Source organism: Notamacropus eugenii, chromosome 2 (genome assembly GCF_028372415.1).
Source record: "Notamacropus eugenii isolate mMacEug1 chromosome 2, mMacEug1.pri_v2, whole genome shotgun sequence".
NCBI classification, from domain to species: domain Eukaryota; kingdom Metazoa; phylum Chordata; class Mammalia; order Diprotodontia; family Macropodidae; genus Notamacropus; species Notamacropus eugenii.
This window is the reverse complement of record NC_092873.1, coordinates 65,935,971-65,955,723: the sequence shown is the minus strand read 5'-3', so window position 1 is coordinate 65,955,723 and position 19,753 is coordinate 65,935,971. Positions and strand designations below refer to the sequence as shown.

Genomic DNA, 19,753 nt, shown 5'->3' with positions numbered 1-19,753 from the left:
GTGGAGTTCTCCCTAACCCTGATCTCAGGGGCTCATGTCAGTGGTATTATGGAGTGTGGAGCTTCCTACATCTATGTCTTTAAACAAGTCATTGATGAAAAAGCTGAAGAAATCAGGGTCATGGACAGATCACTGAGACTCTTGGCTAATATAGCATAAGACCAGGGATCTGTTGGTATTTCACATGGTGTACAATCTTGGGGAGCTAGTCCATCTTTTGCCATCTTTTCCAGTGTGCTGTATATAAGGTGAAACCTCAAGATTGTTTTGACTTCCATTTCTCTTACTCTTAATAATTATTTAATGTAGGCATGGGACTTAGTCTTAGGGAATTGTGTAGGGCCCTGAGAGGTTAAGTAACTAGTTCAGGGTTACACAACTAGGATGTTTAAGAGACAGGACTTGACAGCAGGTCTTCTTTTCAGGTTTGCTAGGTCATATGCTTTTGTAGCACAGTAAGTTAGGAACTTCACTGATACGGGCTTTCATTCTACAGGGACATCTTCTGTTCTTCATCTTGTGAGTCTCTTGTTTGAGAGATTCCATGAGCCTTCAAAGGAGGATCTTTCCAGTCTAGCATAGGCCTCTCTGACTTCCACATTTCTTGTCTTTTTATACCCCATACCCACTCCCGCCATCCTTTGTGATCCAGTGACTTTGGACTCTTTGCTTTTCCTCACACAAGACCCTCTGTCTCTCTGCCCCAGGCATTTCCACTGACCGGCTGGCTGTTCTACCTTCCTGGAATATTCTCCCTCCTCATCTCTTAGTTCCTGGTCTGAGCTAAGATTCTACAAAAAGGTTCTACCTTCTATCAGAAGCCTTTTCTTGGTCTCTTAAACCTTTGTGCCTTCCCTTGGAAATGATCTTCAGTTTGTCCTGCCTGTATCTTGTCATATTGTTTTATGGTATATATATGTGCATGCGTGTGCATGCATGTGTGTGTGTGTGTGTGTGTGTGTGTGTGTGTGTTTGGCCTTCCTTTGTATCCCCAGTGCTTACCATAATGCCTGGAACATAGGAGGTACTAAATAATTTCTTGTTGACTTGTTTTCTTCTACATCAGGGGTTCTTCACCTTTGCTGAGTCTTAGAAAACTCCTTGACAATCCAGTAAATCTGGACCCTTTCTCAAAATCAAGTTTTATTTAAATAATTGAAGAAAATATTAAATTTAAGTTTGAGATGATTGAAAATAAAAACATAGCATTTTCCCATCCGAGTTCTAAAACTGATCTACTGACTCCATGAGGGTTCAGGGACCCTCATGAGATACACAGCTTTCCCTCTCAGTATTTACCATAGCAGCCTTTGGATTCTCCACTGATTATCCCTCACTCTTGCTTTTGGCAAACTAAGTGCCACTCTTCATCGTAGCAAGTTCCCTTGACATGTTCCCTGGGTCCAAATAGGCCAGTGAGGGAAGCCCACATCAGTCAACTCTTTATTGCCTTTGTCTTAAGAATTCTGATCCGCCCATCCCTCTCCCTCATGTATGTGAAATGGCTGAGGCTGCCGACTTGGGATCACTCAGTAGGTCTGCAGAAGGATCACCAGCTGATGACAGGGACTCAGGGTCAATGGGAAGGATAAGTCAGAAGTAAGACAAGGATTCTGGGAATTAACTCTATGAGACCCTGAGTGGGGTTCAGGTTCTCTCAATATTCTGGACACTGGAGAGATTTTACATTACATAGAATGAATGGTACACCAAGTAGAGACTGATACAGTATTATCAGATATAGTAGAATGGGGAGGCAATGAGGTCACATCAAACTCTTAAATCTGTGATTCTTTGGGTCTTAGCATCATAGCTACAGAACTGGACCTTAGAAACCATCTACTCCACATATCCCATTTTACAGATGAGGAAACCAATCTCAAGAGAAGTGGTTGGAAAGCCCCATTGTCCTCGGAGTAGGTGCTATCCCCTGAAGAAGTACCCATTCATTTGTTGTGTGAGTAAACACTTCACAGTGTATATTTGTGTATTAATTAGTTACCTAAAAGTACCTAAGGCCTAAAGGCTTCTGGGTTAATGGAACAGAGGAGAAATATTTAGTCTAGTTGTAGCACTATTGATTACTCTATCCTTTAGACACTTCTGTTTTATTCTTTAGGACCTTCCCATTAACAGAGAAGGAGATGTATTCAGGAGGGATGAGCTGAGTAGGTGAGTCACAAAGTTTATTACACATGGACTCCAGAAAGGAATAACAAGGCTCAACCTCAGGATAGTACTTCCCATGAAGTTCCCATATTCGAAGCTTTGTAGTGTTTTTCTATAGACCCTTGGAGGGAGGCAGGGCAGTCATTAACATCTTTATTTTGTTAGGAAACAGGGTCAGTCAGAGAGGTTCAAGGCCTTTCCTAAGGATTTTTGTTGTGGCTGTTCAGGCATTTCAGTCATGCCTGATTCTCTGTGACCCCATTTCTGGATTTCTTGGCAAACATACCAGAGTGGTTTGTCTTTTCCTTCCTTAGCTCATTTTACAGAATAGAAACTAAAGCAAACAGGGTGAAGTGACTTACCCAGGGTCACACAGTTAGGAAGTATTTTCTGAGTCTGGATTTGAGCTCAGGTCTTCCTGACTCCAGACTTGATTCTCTATCCACTGCCCCACCCAGCTGCCCACAAGTATACACACCTGGTAAATAGCAGATTCAGGACTCAAACTCAAGGCCTCCCTTCTCTATCACTTTCTGCTGTCTCTCCAGACAGTGAGCACCTTTCTCTGTCCTAGCACAGGAGGATCTCACTTAGGCATCTCTGCTGAGAAGCAGCAAAGTTGGGCTTCTGAAAGATTCCATCTCCCTACTCTCAAGCAGCCTGCACCTGGAGAGACACTTTCTTACCTGAGTAGATAGAAGGTGAAACTTCTTTTTTCTTCCTGCTAAAAGGGAGTGTGTGTGTGTGTGTATCCCTACAGTCCTTAAAGATGTCTTTTAGGATATTTGTACTCACAACAATAACAATATAAACGTGAACAGTCCACAAGCCAAATAGCTCTGGATTTCATCACTGAATCTGCCCGAAGTCCACCAAGCCCTGTCCCACCTGTGGGACAAATTCTCCTGTTGGAGCCATTCAAAACACACAGAGAAATGATTATTACTCTCTCATATTAGTAACCATTTACTGTTGGGGAGATCCAGGATATCCCCCTGCCTCTTCCTCATTCTCTAACGTTCTCCTCAATCTTGTTCAGACCCCACCCAACTGGGAAAACTAGTATAGGTGAATTTGTGATTCTGGTCTGAATAAAAGTGGACTTCCCTCTTTTGTCGAGATTCTCCTAGGCAGGGTGATAGGGGTGTAGATAAGTCTCTTTGACCAAGACTGAATGATCACAGTCACATGCCACAGGCCCTCATTAGAATAAGCCCACCTCTCATTATAATATTCATTCTCTCATTACTTATTAACTAATTAGAGTTGATTGCTAAGCTTAGGACACTCACTCTTCCAAGGACATATAAGCATTGAGTAGATTCCCTGAAAGGTCTTGCTAGCATGATTAATAAAATGATTAATTACCCAAAAACTGTCTCTTGAACTTTTTATACACCACAACACAAAGGAGAAGTCACATTCTCCCCTTGGAGAACTTTGATAAGAGAGCCAGACCTAGCCCCCGGCCTGTTTTTGGACTGAGGGACTTTAGTGTCTGTGGCTTCAGGGTCATTGTCTGCTTCTGTCTTCCTTGCTTGGTCCTCCTGACTGCTCCTGCCCTCCCCCAATAGATGACTTTGTATTTACCTCATACACATTTTAGAGACACCGATATAGGTACATTTTGTCTCTTCCTGAGGGAACACTTCTCTCTTCTAGAGGGAAGCTCTAGAAAAGCTCAGCCACCTTTAGAGCAAGGACTGGTTTTGTCATGAAGCAGGTGTTTAACAAAAGTTCGTGGAGGACAGCGAACCGGGAGGGTGTAGAAGCGAGCGGAGACCGTGCCTCAGACGTGAATGGCCTGGGGCCGCCCCGGGGTCCGTCCATGCGGGCCCTTGCCTTTGTGGTCTGGGAGTGAAGGAGACATGAGCCTCTGAGAATGGAGATCAAGGACTCCGGCAGCGTGGTCCTGACCGCCTACCACTCTTACGCACCGTCTAGGATACCCAGAATCTAGCCGAGCTTCGTGCCGGAGATCGCGGCCGCCTCGCCGTCGGGCCAGCGGGTCAGCAGCAGAAAATCTATCCCTCGCTGTCGAAGAATTAACAGAATGCTCTCCAATGAATCCCTCCATCCTCCCACATTTAGCCGGTCCAACTCCCAAGCCTCTGTGGACAGTACTTCAATGGAGGATTTCTGGTGTGAAGTTGAAAGTATTAAAGAAAACAGTGAGGGTGGACAAGAAGAACAGACAGTCACTGAGGTCAAGCCTGCTGATGAAGGAGAGCTGGAAGCTGAGTGGTTGCAAGATGTGGGTTTATCAACACTAATCTCAGGAGCAGAAGAGGAAGATGGACAGGCCTTACTCTCCACCTTGACTCGAACCCAGGCAGCTGCAGTCCAGAAGAGATACAACACCTATACCCAAACCATGAGGAAGAAGAACAAGCATTCTGTCAGGGATGTCTGAGACATCTTTGGAGTTGCTGAGTCTCCTCCTCCATTTGAGCCCGTTCCAGTATCTCTTGTTCCTGCAAACGGTGTACAGGTACCAGGGAAGAAGCCAGTTTGGAAAGCAGTTAATTCCAACAGCTGTCTTGACTGTGGGTTCGATAAAGACGCGCCATCAGTAGCAGAAGAGTTGTCCTTTGAGATTTCCTTCTCAGAGTCCATCACAGAAATCCCCAAAGAAAAGGAAGGTCTTAAATCACAGAGGTTTAAAAAAGAAGGTTCCTCCTTAACTAAATTCATCGTTCGAAAAAGCAGATTTGGATTAACTGAAGTAGGAGATCTGTCTGTCGAAGACATGAAGAAGATTCACTATCTCTCTCTCATCGAATTGACAGCTTTTTATGATGCTTTGGGGATTGAACTGAAGAGGAACCGAATAGACAAAGTAAAAGGCCGAGAAAATGGACTTTTTGGTGTTCCACTTACTGTCCTGTTGGAAAATGATCAAAAGAAGTTCCCTGGAATTAAAGTTCCTCTCATCTTCCAAAAACTTTTGCAGAAACTTGAAGAAACAGGTTTGGAAACAGAAGGAATCCTTCGAGTCCCAGGATCTGCATCCAGAGTCAAGAACCTCCACCAAGAACTTGAAAGCAAATTTTATGAAGATACGTTTGATTGGGACCAAGTCCGAAACAACGATGCAGCAGGACTGCTAAAGATGTTTATCAGAGACCTTCCCAGCCCTCTCTTTACTGTGGAATATCTGCCTGCCTTCATTGCCTTAGTGGAAAGAATCTCCAAGATCAAATTGCAGTTACAAGCTTTGCACCTTTTGATTATGCTTCTGCCTGATGCCAATAGAGATACTGCCAAGGCCTTCCTGATATTCCTCAAGAAAGTGGTTGCTAATGAAGGGAAAAACAAAATGAGTTTGTGGAATGTTTCCATGATCGTTGCACCAAATCTCTTCATCTATAAAGGCAAACGCTCCAATCAAGAAGAGATGCAGGCCGCTGCTACCACTGCACACATTGTCCGGCTCTTGATTAGGTACCAGGATATTTTGTGGACGGTCCCATCTTTCCTGATCACCCAGGTGAGGAAAATGAATGAGGCAGCGATTAACAACACGAAGAAGCAACCAATATTTGACAAAAGCATGAGAAAACTTCTCAGAAGGAAAACTTTGGAACGAGAAAGACCTGAAAAGATAGAGGCTTCCAGTCCTAGGACTTCAAAAACTCTCCCGACATCCCCATCTTCAAGAAGGAAGTCTGATATACCCGAAGGAGTCATTAGAGTACATGCACCTCTTCATTCCAAGGTGTCCATGGCCATCCAGCTTAATGGTCAGACCAAAGCCAAAGACATCCTAGCTCGATTTCACTGCGAGAACAGCCATGATTCACCAGGTAGCCTTAAGACTCAGAACCAAAGCTTATATGAAATTGGAGGCAATATAGGGCAGCACTGTTTGGATCCTGACGCCTACATGTTGGATGTATATCATGAGAATCCTCACGCAGAATGGGTGATAAAACCAAAGACAAGTTGAAACTTCAGGAAATAGCCTACTTCTGAGGGAAAAGATTCCACTTGTATTTTCTAGGCCAAGAAGGTCCAGAATATGGTGAAAAACCAAGTGGCTGCTTTTGACTCTATCCATCCTAGCCCTTTTAGTCTTGAGATGTTTCTTCAAGTCAGAGGGTATTAATGTGTTCATCGGTTACCAACCTGTGAAACCTAAGATAAACACCAATTGTAACCATCAAAGCAGGAGTCTTCTCATGCCAGTTACTAGACTTACAAAGGAAGGACGATGGTACTTTCAAAGAGAGGCCAATCTGGACAATGGAAAGTTTCATCCTCTCCAGGATTTTGACTTGATAATTAGACTGTGTCCTCTACTCGGATGCCTTCTTACTCAATCTTACAGCCTACCAAATGTAGCAAACACTACCAAATATGAGAGACGCTGCGGGGTGGGGAGGGGCTGGTGGGGTGATTTTGCTAGTATTCCAAAGCAAGATTCTCCTTCACCTTTATATATATATATATATAAACAACACAGGGCTATTTTTTCAGAAAAAGAATGATAGAAATGCCCAGGGTAGTTGTGTTACATAAATGCAATTCTTCTATCCAAACAAGACTTATTCTGAAAGTAAAATAGACAATATTTATGCTTCTGACTCACTCCTCATTATTTGGTTATTTTGAGGAGAAAGAACTACTGTTTAAAGCACCCTGTACTTTTTATCTATGTTGTACCGTATTGTCATTTTCATCATTCTGATACCAATGTGTAGTTCTGTCTGTCTGAACAAATTGAATTTTTTTTAAGCTTTTCATCTTACATTATGGACATAGTCTCTGAGTGAAGCATTGTCAGACTAAGGATGTGCCTGTCCTTTTATTTCTCTTTTCTTTGTACCTAATCATTATTATATTATTTGATGAATGTCTTTCCATGTGCCAGTCACCGAGTTTCTCTCTTCTCCCAAACATTTCCTTATCTATATTTTATGATCATACTTAATTCTAGAGCCACAGTTTTGAAGAGACAGTACTGTTTTTATCCAGGCCTGGAAAATACAGCTGCCTCTGGTTCTTACATGCTATGGAGGTCATTTTTCACCTTTGATCATCAATCACAGGCATAGTTAAACACAACTGTTAAACAATTAGGCTGTCCAAATCTATGTATGTTGGGTAAGTAAGTTGAGTAGCATGTATTTTCTAAATCTGGAATCTGTCAGATCAGTTATTCACCAATCATCCTCATTTGGGAAAGACAGCAAATACAGTGTGTTAAGGAATCTTATAGTATTGGCTTCTCTTTAGACAGTAAAGATACAGCCCCTTCTAGGATGAACTAAGTATGGCTATAGTTTCAGAATTGTGACAAGATAGCTTGGGATGCATTCTGGTTTTATACTGTCCCATTTGCCCCCTTTCCCGTAAATAAACTCTGTTATCTTTCAACCTTTGGCTTGGGATCAACAGATAATGGATTTGAGGGATTATTTGGGAGCTATGTGGACTAGATCCTAGACCTAAATGCCTCTTTCTGTTGCAACAAAGCAGCATTGCCTGGAACTCTGGTAAAAGTTTTACATTTTTTGCGTAGTTTCTCCTTTTAAGTTTCAGGTTCTAATGCATTCATGATAACTGCCAATATTTGTAATAAAACTTTAAAATACACCTGTCTTCCAAAAAAAGAATGTCTTGTTTTTCCCTGTATAAATAGGTATATTTCCTACAGAAAGAATAGTTAACTTTTTTTTTTATTTTCACAGAAAGGGATGTTATTTTGAAGTAAAAAGTCCTCAAATCAAATTCCAGACATGTTAAACACAAGAACTATAAAGCATCCTAAAGTTGTCACACATTTCTTTATTCTAATTTGTCATCAGTCTACTGTTAAATATAGGGGATGTGGAGAAAAAAATGTTTCTGTACTCTTCTACTTTTGCACTCATCAGACCTATCTGAATCAATTATTTCATTCACTTCACTTTGTTCCAGGAAAATACCTATTTGTTACCAAAGATTTCTAGCATCTGAGGGAGAGAAGGAAAGCCTTTCTTTTAAATAGTCTCATTAGCATTATTGCATCTGACTTTAATGTTTACTTATAAGGCTCTTAGCTTGCTGTCAAGAGAGGATTTTTGTAGTGTATATGAGAGTGGGGAGAGAGCCACAATACAGTTTAAACCATTAGACTTGGGTTCAAGTACCGTCTGCCTCTTGGACTGATTTTATGACCTTGGGTCATGATTTATCTTAGCTAGGTGTAAATTGTATTAGTGCTAGTCTTGGTCACTCAAACTATATAAATTTCACAGAAGATGCTGACTTGCAATCAGTATTTTCATCACCTAGGAATCACAGGTCCTATGCCTCCTCTCTCTATCTTTGTATTTTTATGTTAGTCTTCCAAAAGAGGTAATTTTGGTGACTAAATCTATCCTTAAAAACATAAATGGACCTTTTCACAGTTCAATTCTGGGACAACAGTTGGATTGAGGATCCATACTTTTGATGTCACCTATATTTTAGAGCACTTTTTTCGACATTTTACCTTTGTCACACTTTGACAACCAAGCCGCAAAGCTGAAAGTTTACCTGCTAACAGAAGATGACGTTAGGGGAAACATGATGTTTCTCTAATTCTGTCTGAATTTGCAGTCTCCATTCCCCAGGCATCCCTACCATCCCCATTGTCTAGGCTCTTAGGGGACTGCTAGACAATCTTGAAATGAAATGCTGGAGGAAGGGAAAGGATTTTAAGAGAACTTGACCCAGAGACATTGTAGCTGCCTTAAATGTTTTTCCTTTTTCATTCTGCAAAAAAACATAAAAGCAAAAAAATGAAGGCTTATTTTGCACGCCAGCACACTTTGTTTGGCATAATGGTTCTAGGAAATCAATGACCTTTGAAACATACTGGAACCACTCATTGTCATTATAATGTACATACAAAATAAACTACCTCACTTGCCTTACTCAGACAAAAAGCATAGTGGATTATGATAGCTTTTGTTAAGAAGTGTCCCTGAGTCTTATTATTTAATGTCAACCTTGTTTTGCTTTTGATATTCCTAGTTTAATGATGCACACGAAATGAGCAAATGCTCCGAATACCAAAATAAAATATTCTGTGAATGTCGTGCTCTGAAAGCGTTGTTGCCGAAAACAGATTCTCTCTGTCATTAATCATTTGTTTCTAGCCATGTTCAGACAACTGGGAGTGAATCCCAGGAGTTCAAATGAGAGATTAAGAAAAAAAAAGTTTATCTTTTCTTCCAGACATTTTTCAACTATTTTCCAGTGTCTTATTGGATTGGAAAACAACATGCCACTCGATAAAGCCAATCGCTTGTACATTTCTGACCCACACAAAAGGAAAGTGTGGATTGTTTGTTACAGTAGCTTCCATTGTAGCTGTAATAGCATATTTGTAAAGTAGAATGTGTACATTGTATTTTAACCATGAAAATAAAAAACAAAACCTTAAAAAAAACAAACAAACAAAAAAAAAACAAAAGTTCGTGGATAAATTCACCTCCTGTGGGCCTGCAGAGGATCTTTTCCTGGCAGGCAATTCAATTTGACTGAACACACATTTTTAAAATACCACATGAGCCCCTTGAGGGCAGGGCCCCTTGTGTCCTCAGCACGAACTTTTTAAGGTTATTGTGAAGATCAAAGAGGATGATATTTGTAAAGTATCTGGCAAACCCTAACATTCCAAACAGATGTGAGCTGTTTTTATGAAGGCAGCCTAATACTGACTGCTACAACACACCACTACCTGCCATTGAACTTGCTGGCCCCTGAAGCCCAATCCTGGATAAAGAGGTGTGGAGAACAGCCTCTGCTCTTGGAGGAGCTCTAGGGGGTCCCTTGACGGGGGAGGTGAACTGTGAGAGGTAGAGTCCCACCAGACGATCTTTCCTGGAGTAATCCAGGGCTCACGGTGGGGCTCTCTGGGACAGTGGTCCAGTCTATCCATCCATCAATTAGATTTTCCACATACCCATCACATGCCTTGGCATTGTGTTTAGTGCTAAGGTCCTAAAGACCAAAGTGAGCCTGCCCCTGCTTTTCATTCTATGGTACATATGTAAATAAATTCAAAGAGATTCAAGGGGATTTGGAGGGAGGAGGAAGACATCTGGAGGGAGCAGGAAAAGCTGTGTTGAAGGTGGTGATGCTGAGCTTGAGGATAGCTGGGAATCCAAGAAGCCATAAGTGAGGAGGGAGGGAGGGTGTTCCAAGAGTGAGGAATAGCCAGTGCAAAGGTGCTGCCATGGAGAACAAAAGGCCAGTTGGACTGAACTTTAGGGAATACAAAAGGGAGAAAGATGTAAGATGGTTGGGAAAGATGGAAGGAACCAGATTGTAACGGCCTCAAATGACCAAAAGGAGCTTCAATTGGGTCCTACAGGCAAGAGGGAATCACTGGAATTTATTGGACAGGGGAATGATATGGTCAGGTCTTTAGGAAAATCCCTTTGCAACCAAATGAGGATGGATTGGATCAGGCTGTTGGTCCTTCCATTGAAGAAGGACCAATCCATACAACTAGAGGGTAATGCTTTGATTTCCTCTTGAATTGGATTTAAGTGAGGCAGAGTGGCACAGAGGCAACAGCCTCACTCTCTTTTCCTGAGTCATCAAAGTCCAGTAGCAGGACAGAAATCACCAGGACTGTTTGGGATGTGGTTGTATCTCATAATAGAAAATGGGATGGGGAAAATGAACCAAGAACCAGCCAGGGAGGAATCACCAGTAAGTGGCAAAGAGGGTTCTGTAGTTATTGCTAAGAGGATCTTTATTCTTCTTCGTCTGGGCTCTTGGAGCTTGGCAGAGCACAGCTTCCCAATGGACAATGGATCAGGAGTCAAATGACCTGGGTTCAATTCTTGCCTTTGCCACTTACCAGCTGTTTGTCCTTGGACAAATAACTTCCCCTCTCCAGAGTTCAACTTCTTTATGAGTAAAATCATAATAGTAGCACCTACCTTATAGGTGGTTGGGAGGATCAAACATGATAATCTCTATAAAATGCCTGGCAGCCTTAAAGTATTCCATAAATATTAGCTGCTGTTATTATTATTTTTTAAATATCAAGAATAGTTAGTCTCAGCTTGTTTCTGCTCATAGTCTTTCTTTAAAATATGTGTAAGATGTTTGTTTCCCAGATTAAACTGTTAACAATTAGCAAAAGGGAATTTGAACTCAGGGCTTCCAATTCCGGTGTTCTATCCACAGGAAAATCCGGCTTCTTTTTGTTACAAAGAAGAGACTAATCCAGGAGTTAGAGGAAATACTTCTTTCTTCTTTATCCCGATTCTAGCCTTATGGAAAAGGACTTGTTGATAGCATGTCTAACTCATCCTCCCATTCTTAGACCTCCCTCAGGGTTGAATTCAAACCAGTTTGAAATACTCCTCAGAATCTCTGAATTTCAGAGCCCATCCTACCCCCGCACACCCCGCACTGCACTCACACAAGAACAGTAATCCTGTCTATGACAGTGGCAATAACTGCTCACCTATTCTCTGCTTGAAGATTTCTAGTGATGAGGAACTCACTACCTCTTTCAGCATGAAGCAGCCCTTTACATTCCCAACCTTCTTTCAGTGTGAGGAAGTTCTTTCTCTTACTGAATTTAAATCTTAAATCGGCCTCTCTGTACACTTACCCCAGGACTCCCAGTTCTGCCCTCTGGTGTCAAGCAGAAAGAGTTAGACTGTTTCCTTTTCTGTTGAGCACTTCCCCAGACTGTGACACATTTTAGTTTGTGGAGTTATTTGCTCAGTAGAGATTTGTGCATTTGTTCTTGGAACTCATTGACTGTATGGATTCATTTCCAGCTTCTAGGAGCCTTATCTTGCTCCTCTGTGAAATGGGGATAACAATGTCCCTATGGTTTACCCCAGGGTGTGCATCAAAAGGGCTGCCCTATGACATTGTCAGTTTTTCTAGCACTGAGATGTAGTCCCTGCATCAGAGAGAAAGAGACGCCCCCCAATCAGATAGAGAGAGAGAGAGAGAGAGAGAGAGAGAGAGAGAGAGAGAGAGAGAGAGAGAGAGAGAGAGAGAGATGGGGCCATTGCATCAGAAATAGCAAGCTGGTTTAGGAGCCAGGAGAACTTGGGTTCAAGGCCTGTCTTATACTGGTTGTGCCTCAGGAAGAGAGAGTGAGGCCAATAACTTTGTGCAGGTCTGCCTCCCTTAAGTCCATTTCACATGCGAGCGAAGACACCTCCAAAAGTGAAGGCTCAACAGCGACACAACAATATTGAGGGCATGGCTCTGACCAACTCATTATCCTCTGTGCTTGGCCACTCTCTAAGATGCTATGTTATAGAAAAGGTGCTGATTTATCTTTCACGGCCAGTCTCATTCACCTTCTTGTGAGTGCTTGTCCTGGGATGGGAGGGGCAGGGCAGGAAGAAGCAAGCAGGGGAGCTGTGTTTGGGTGTGCACGTGTGGCTAGGAGTGCCCTCTTGTCATGTTCTTAACATTTTCCTCTGGCCCACATGCCTTACGGATCTGCAGCTAGGCAGCCTTTCAGGCCGAGAGCTCACCCAAGCACTCTGACGTGTGGGACACTGGTAGACACCGAGGCTCCCAGGAGTCCCTGGGCTTTGTCCTTCAATCTCACTTGAACTTGGAGGCAGAGCTCTTTTTTTCCTCCCTCTCTCCTCTTCAGCCCAGAAGGGGGAGAGACACCCTGACTGTCCCAGTTCCGCCTCCAGCTTTGGTGGCATGTCATTGGACAAAGATACCATCCTAAGGAGATGCTCGTCAGCAGTGTGGACTGCCCAGAGCATTGGCAGCATTCTGCTGAGATGGGCACAGACCCAAAGCCAGTAGGAACATGCTGTGGCAAGGAGATAGCGTCTTCAGAAGGCACAAAACATGTACTTCCAGCCTTAGTCCCCCAGTTGCCTCCTGGAAATTCTGAGAGGATGAGCCCAGGTTGGCTGTCATCCCTGCCCCTCCACACACACTGCACAGTGAATGAGGGTTAACAGAGAAGTGTGTGTATGGCAGAGTAGAGAACCCAGGTACCCAAGGTTCAAGTCATTGTGTTCAACCCCATAGGGAAGGGGGAGGCCAGAAGCAAAGGTAATTGGAGTTGGAAAGACTTGAATTCAAATCCTGCCTCTGACACTAACCAGCTGTGTGACCTTGTGCTAATCACTCTAATTGGACCTGTTATAAAATGATTCTTTGAGTTTATCAAAGGAACACAACTAGTGGTTCAGTGAATAAAATCAGGAAGATCTGAGTTCAAATCTAGTTTCAGACAGCGATTAGCTGTGTGAGCCTGGGCAAGTCCCTTAACCTCCAATTGCCTCAGTTTCTTCATTTGGAGATAAGCTAGATATATGATGGCAGTAATAGTAGCATCTACTTCCCAGGGTTGTTGTGAAGATCAGATGAAACAAAATTTGAAAAGGGACTTAGCTCAGTGCCTGGTACATGGTAGGCATTATGTAAATGTGTATTCCCTTCCCTTTCCCCCTTTTCTATAAAAAAGAGAGAGGGAGAAGTAGGTATAACAATGAACTTTCCAGCTTAAGGCCTGTGGTCCTTTCTTGCCCCTGGCCATTCTGCCAGTCAGACTGGGGAGGCTCTAGTCCATTCCCAGATGTAGCCATCATCCTAAGATGCCACACTTTCTCCATGACCCTACTATTTCAGGAGGAGTGAACCTCTGTGTACATCCTACTCTCAGTATTCATCAGCCATTAGGGAATGGTTAGATGTAGCCAAGACATATTTAGCCCAGCAATTCCTAGAACCCCCAACAAATCCTGGGATAGGCAAGACAGGGATGACTTTTTCTCTATTCCCTGATGATCCTAAGGGAAGGAAGGCCCAAGGGAGGAGGACAATGGTGGACTGTGGTATAGAAGGCATTGTTCTCCATGGAGCCTTGGCATCATGGGTAGAGAGCAAAGCATTGGCCAGTCTGGGCACTCCTAGGTAATTAGTTTCCAGGATGAGCCTCATCCTGAGGTAGTCACTGTGTGTGGCCAGATACTCTCCACTCATGCCAGGCCCGTCTGCCCAGCTGCTTTTCCTCATGGGTATGGGAAGAACAGAGGAAGTCATGACCCTTACTAGTGGCCCAGCACTATGACCTGTCTGCCTTGGAATCCCTCCTGGAGCTGCATCATGCTCCTTCCAATCTCTCTAATGCTCGTCCTCAGTCCAGAAGGAAAGAATGACTGCCGTTCAGCCCCAGTTAATTCCTTTGGCCATAGGATACAGGACTGTACCCCTTCCCATTCATCTATTGTCATGGACACCCAAGAGCTATGGGGCAGGGTGGGGCAGAGGAAATGACTATAGGGGGCATTGGAGGACCAGGATCCTTGTCTCTGTCCCTTACTGTCTGCATGACCATGGTCAGGTCACTTTTCTTCCCTAAACCTGTTTCTTCTGGGAAAAAACATGACAGGATTGAAACTGATGGTTTTTGAGGTCCCTTCCAGCTTGAAGTGGATGAGCCCAAGATCACGAAGACATCATGTCTGGGCTAATATTTTTCTTCTCCATCAACTGGTTTATTTCTGTCACTCCTGAGGGAGTCTTAACACATTCAAAACAAGTTGTCTTTGCTCTTGATTTTTTAAAAAGGCACAATTAGCCTTAAGGGCTGCGTCAGAAATGTCGGGTGTTAGAGTCAGGACACAATATTCTTGTCAGGCTCCAATGTTGGGCCAGATCTAACAAGATGAAATGTAATAGGGATAAATGGAAGCTTCTTTGTCTGTTTTGTGGGTCTTTCCAGTAAGCTGGCCCTAAATTGGGTATGGGGGAGATTGGTCTGGCCTTGGTCACATTTTGGAAATGGTCCAGCATTTTCAATGACTTCAAAATTACTTGCTGTTGTAAAAGCCCATCTCTGGAACCCTAGGGTTGTTCCAGTGATGGGTCTGGGGTCATGGAAGGTCACCATCTCCAAAAGGTTAACCTTCTAAGTACCAGCTCTTGATCTCCTGTTGGTCTCTTTTCCTTTTTTCTCTCCTTTTTCTGTCTCTTTCCTTCCTATTTGTTGACTGTTCTCTTCCTCTTCTTTCTATCTTTTTCTCTACTCTGCTCTCCCTTTCTCTGTCTGTCTCCCTCTCTCTTTCCTCCATTCTTGATAAACTTTTTTCCTCTAATCCTTTGACTTATTCCCAGACTCCTGTGTTCACTTGTATAACTCCCTTTGGCATGGTGGTGCTCAGAGTGTTGAATATTTCACGGTCAGACCCAAGCTCTGGCAGGCTCTGTTAGAATGGAAAGGAGACAGACAGACTGAGGCCCAACCTGTGTAAGTCCATAGGAACTCATACCAGGCCTAGGCTGGCACAGGAGCAGCTTGTAAACATTAGTACAAGCACCAGTTAGGCTGGCGGTCAGACAGAGATAGACTGAGGTTAATGTAGGCTGGCTTCTCTGCCTCTCCTCCCCCAGAAGTAGGGACCCTGGATGCAAGCACTCATGAAGGGAGCAGCCTAGGCTTCCATCTGCCATATTTCTTTTCCAAAGTAGAACCAGGGGTTGGGAACATCCTGCCAATGGAACAAACACCTCCATGGAAGAAGCTTCCCTGCAGATTCTTTGCTGATGGGTCAATCAGTTTGATAAGCAACAAACAATGCACATCAAAACAACAAAACACATGCTTTTCTTGTCCTTTCTGGTGTTAATGCAACTGTTGTGGCCTCTCCCTCCCTCCTGAAGGTCTTAGGGTAGCAGGACTACCACTGAGGCAGGAGGATTCCTGTTCGGGCACTGGTTGACTGGATGCTGCCAAGTCTCTACTGTCTTCAAGAGTCCATTATTTTGACATTTCTTCAGCACATTGAGGTTTCTGTTCAATCACTGAGGCTACACTCTGTGTGGCAAGCTGAAGGAACTTAAGTGATGGAGGGGGAGAGAACAGGGAATGCAGAGTCTGAAAGACCTGAGTTTAAATCTGGCTCAGACATTTACTAGCTGTGTGACCCTGGGCAATTCATTCAACCTCCATCTGCCTCCGTTTCCTTGCTTTAAACTGGGGATTCTAATAGCACCCTCTTCTAGGGTTATTGCAAGGATAAAACCTGATGAGATTTGCAAAACTCTTTGCAAACCTTAAGGTGATGTATAAACATAGCTTAGCTTTTATTATTATTACCTGGGAACACTTTACATACAACATCCCCCTTGAGCCCCACAAGAGCCAAGGTCTGAGTGTCTCCATCTGGTCCTGAGGATGGGCGCCTGCCTACACTTCCTAGTCTTCTCTGCACCAGAGAACAAGTCATTCTTCCAAATGTAGCAGGAACAGAGGTGCCAAAAAGGACCAATGGAACCTCTGAAAAGAAGCCAGGGACCATTTCTGGTTCTCATCATGGCTCCGCTAGGACCGGATACTTGCTGACCTTTAGAAATCTGAATGACTGTCAGTCCTGGGGTTCTTGGTCAAGATTCTAAGGAGGGCAATTCCCTCCTTCTCTTAGGCTATGAAGAGGCATTACTGTGTCAGAGGTTTAGAGCCAGAAAGAACCACAGATGCCTTTTAGTTCAACCCTCTCATTTTATAGAGGAGGAAACTGAGGGAAAGAGAGGTGGAAAAGCTTTCTAAGGAGTTCAGGAACCAGATTCAAACCCAGGCCCTCTGCCTCCCAATCCAGTTCTCTGTCTGCTGCCTTTCACTGCTCTGTGCATGGTCGTGGGGGTCCAGGCTCTTTAGCCAAGGTGGACTTCCAGATCTGTCCTTGGGCCTGCTGCCTCTCCTGCACAGAGCTAGCCTAGCCACATGTGGAGTAAAGCCCCCCTCCCCTCCTGTGGCTCCCCAGTGAAGAACACCAGGGTCTTTAGCTGGGCATTCCCTGCCGGTTGTTTTGGGCACTGCCAGGGGAGGAAGCCAGCTTTGTTTGTTTCTTTTCCAGTTACTAAGCAGCAAAGTATCTCCAAGATCTTATTCATAGCAAATCCCTCTTCCGTGTTTGCCAGCCAGCCTCAGCCTGCTCCTCAGGGCTGGATCCAATGCCAGTCCTTTGATGTCTCAGTGCACAAGCTGAGTGGATCAGAGGGTCCCTTAAACTGGCCTTGTTTGATGACCAGTTGCCATTAAGGAGAGCCTACATGTGTGGGAAGGGCTTGACTTGGCCTTGGCCACAGCAGGTTTGAGGAGTAAGCCTGGCCTTCTTCCCTTGCCCAGCATATTAATAAATTCAATGAGTATCATCCACGTACCCCTTCCCTGCCTCCCCCAAGGTGTGGAGCAGAGTCTGACAAAGCAAAGGAGAATACTATAGATTTGGAAGTGGAAGGGACAACAGACGTGGGCTCATCTAACTCCCTGGACAGCCTTCTCTGGACACCTTCCAGCTTCTTAGGGTACTTCCCAGAATGGGTGTCTAGACATGGAAACTGGTCTCTGAAACATCTCTGAACAAATGGACTTTGCTTACAGACTTCTAAAGATGGGAAGGTCACTACCGCTTGAGGCGGCCTAGTCTTTCAGATGATTCTAATAACTAGGAGGTTGTCAGGTTGTTTCAACCACTGCCTTTGTGTCTTTGATCCCTCTCCCAGGGCGAGGCACACACCAAATAATTACTATAAACACTTCTTGATTGATTGAAGTTCTTGATGCTGTCCAGCCCAAATCTACTTCAACTTCTCTGCCTTGCTCCTGTCTCTACCCACTTGGGCCAAAGAAGACAAGTTCCATCCCTATGTAGGTGTGGTAGCTCTATTCTCTGGCAATGGGTGCATTCTTGTAAATGATGGCAGTTAGACTGGGATGAAAGAATTCTTCCTTGTGAAGGGAAGGGAGTGAGCATTTGTACAGCCCCTACTATGTGCCAAGTGCTCCTTACAAATACTATGGGATCATTTGCTGATGCCCGGGGCTCTCCTGGCACCATTGTGATGTATCATGTTCCCAGTTAACCTGCTGCCTGATCCCTCATATTGAGGGTGAGCTCCTATGAGAAGCCATGTGTTGTCATGGGTTCTAGCCCTGACTCTCCCACCAGCTAGCAGGATGACCATTGGCCATCATTGGACTTCTCAGGATCTCAATGTCCACCTGTGAAAATGAGTCTGATAACTAACACTGGCTCCATCAGGGTGGTTGTGAAGACTTCCTGGGAGAGACCCTGAAAAGTGTTTGGTAACCTCACAGTACCTGGGAGATGACGAGGAGGTGCATTCTTTCATATTCCCCGGACTTGATGTTTTGCCAATATTTTCTGCCTCCATTTTTTCTGCCTTCACTAACTAGTCATGCCTATGTGTTCCAGGGATTTGGGCTTTGTCAACCTTACCACTTGCTGTGTGTGTGTGTGTGTGTGTGTGTGTGTGTGTGTGTACGTGTGCGTGTGTGTATGTTTGCATGTTGGGGAAGCAGGGACAAATGGGGAAGCAAGTGAACTCAACTCCTCTAGACAGACCCTGGGCCTGGACACTCCCAGCAGGCAATGGGAAACATGAACTGCTTTCCTAATCATGCTAATTATTTACCTTACTGTGTTCTCAGCAATTTCATCCCTAAGGATATAGGACCAGAAAAGTCATTTTCCAGATGGGAGATGATATTAGGCTTAGGCGGAGGCCTGGGCATTGGGCACTGATGTTTGCTGCATTCCAGCCAGGTTCTCCCAGTGGCCTGAACTCTGTAGCCTGACAGAGGCGGTATTCTCTCTGAAGAAGAGCCTGATGTCACAGAAGAGGTCATCTACCTAGAGCCTAAGGGGCCTAGTCCATCTAGTCTGGGTTTCTCATTTTGTAGATGAAGAAACCCAGACCTGAAAAGTTAAATGACTTGATGAAGGTTCCACAGAGAGCATCGAGGTGGAATTGGAACACGACTCCTTTGGCTTCAAAGCTAGGACTTGTTCTACCAGACTCCTCCCTAAAAGAATGTAATCAACTGCATTTTAATTCAATAGTCAAACCTTAAGGAACTATGTGACTGTCAGCTGTTGGAGGAGGGAAGACTGAGCAGGGAAGGCTTCATGGAAGAGATGGTACCTCAGCTGAGCCTTGAAGGATAAGAGAGTTTCTGAAAGGCAGTAAGGAGGAGAGAGGATGGTATAGGTGTCAGGGACAGTTTGTATAACCTCCAAGAAGTGGGAGATGGAACGTGGGGTCTGGAAGATAGCTTCTGGACCATTTGCTGGAACAAGGACTACAGAAGGGGTCAGGAATGTGACTGAGTTTGGAAAGGTACTTTGGGGCCAGATGTGAAGGGCCTGGCTATAAGTCATCTGAAGTGTTTTCTCAAGGCAGTAGCGGGGAGGTAAAGGTTATTGAACAGAGAGATGAACTGACTAGACTGTGTCTTAGGAAGATGATTTGGGCAGGTGAATACAGGCTGGATTGGAGAGGAGGAAGACTGGAAGTAAGGAGATCAATTAGAAGACTTATAGAGGTCCAGGTAAGAGGTGATAAGAACCTGAACCAGGGGTTTGTGAGAGTTGAGAGAAGGGAATAGAGAGGAGAAACACTGGGAGGTTGACAAGAATTAGCTCTGCTTGGATGGCGGTGGGTGGGAGAGGGAAAAGTCAAGACTGACCTCAAAGCTTTCATTCTGGATCACAAAGAGGATGGCAGTGCCCTTTGCTAAAAGAGGGATGGGCATCTCTGAGGACAGGAGGGAAAGGGAAAGAAGAGTTTG

The 19,753-nt window shown here is 44.1% G+C and overlaps 1 protein-coding gene and 1 pseudogene across 4 annotated transcripts in view; both read left to right on the top strand.

Annotated features, from left to right (window-relative positions):
- The window catches only part of LOC140525357 (aryl hydrocarbon receptor-like), a 101,046-nt gene that overhangs the window by 18,937 nt on the left and 62,356 nt on the right, over positions 1-19,753 (top strand). The window contains exon 2 of one of the 4 annotated variants that reach the window (XM_072640696.1): positions 2,120-2,172. The exons of the other annotated variants lie outside the window; for them this stretch is intronic. The gene's annotated coding sequence lies outside the window, so the exon portion shown is untranslated. The remainder of the gene's footprint in view (positions 1-2,119; positions 2,173-19,753) is intronic. 4 annotated transcript variants of the gene reach the window in all.
- LOC140525359 (rho GTPase-activating protein 28 pseudogene) lies at positions 2,202-6,530 on the top strand (annotated as a pseudogene).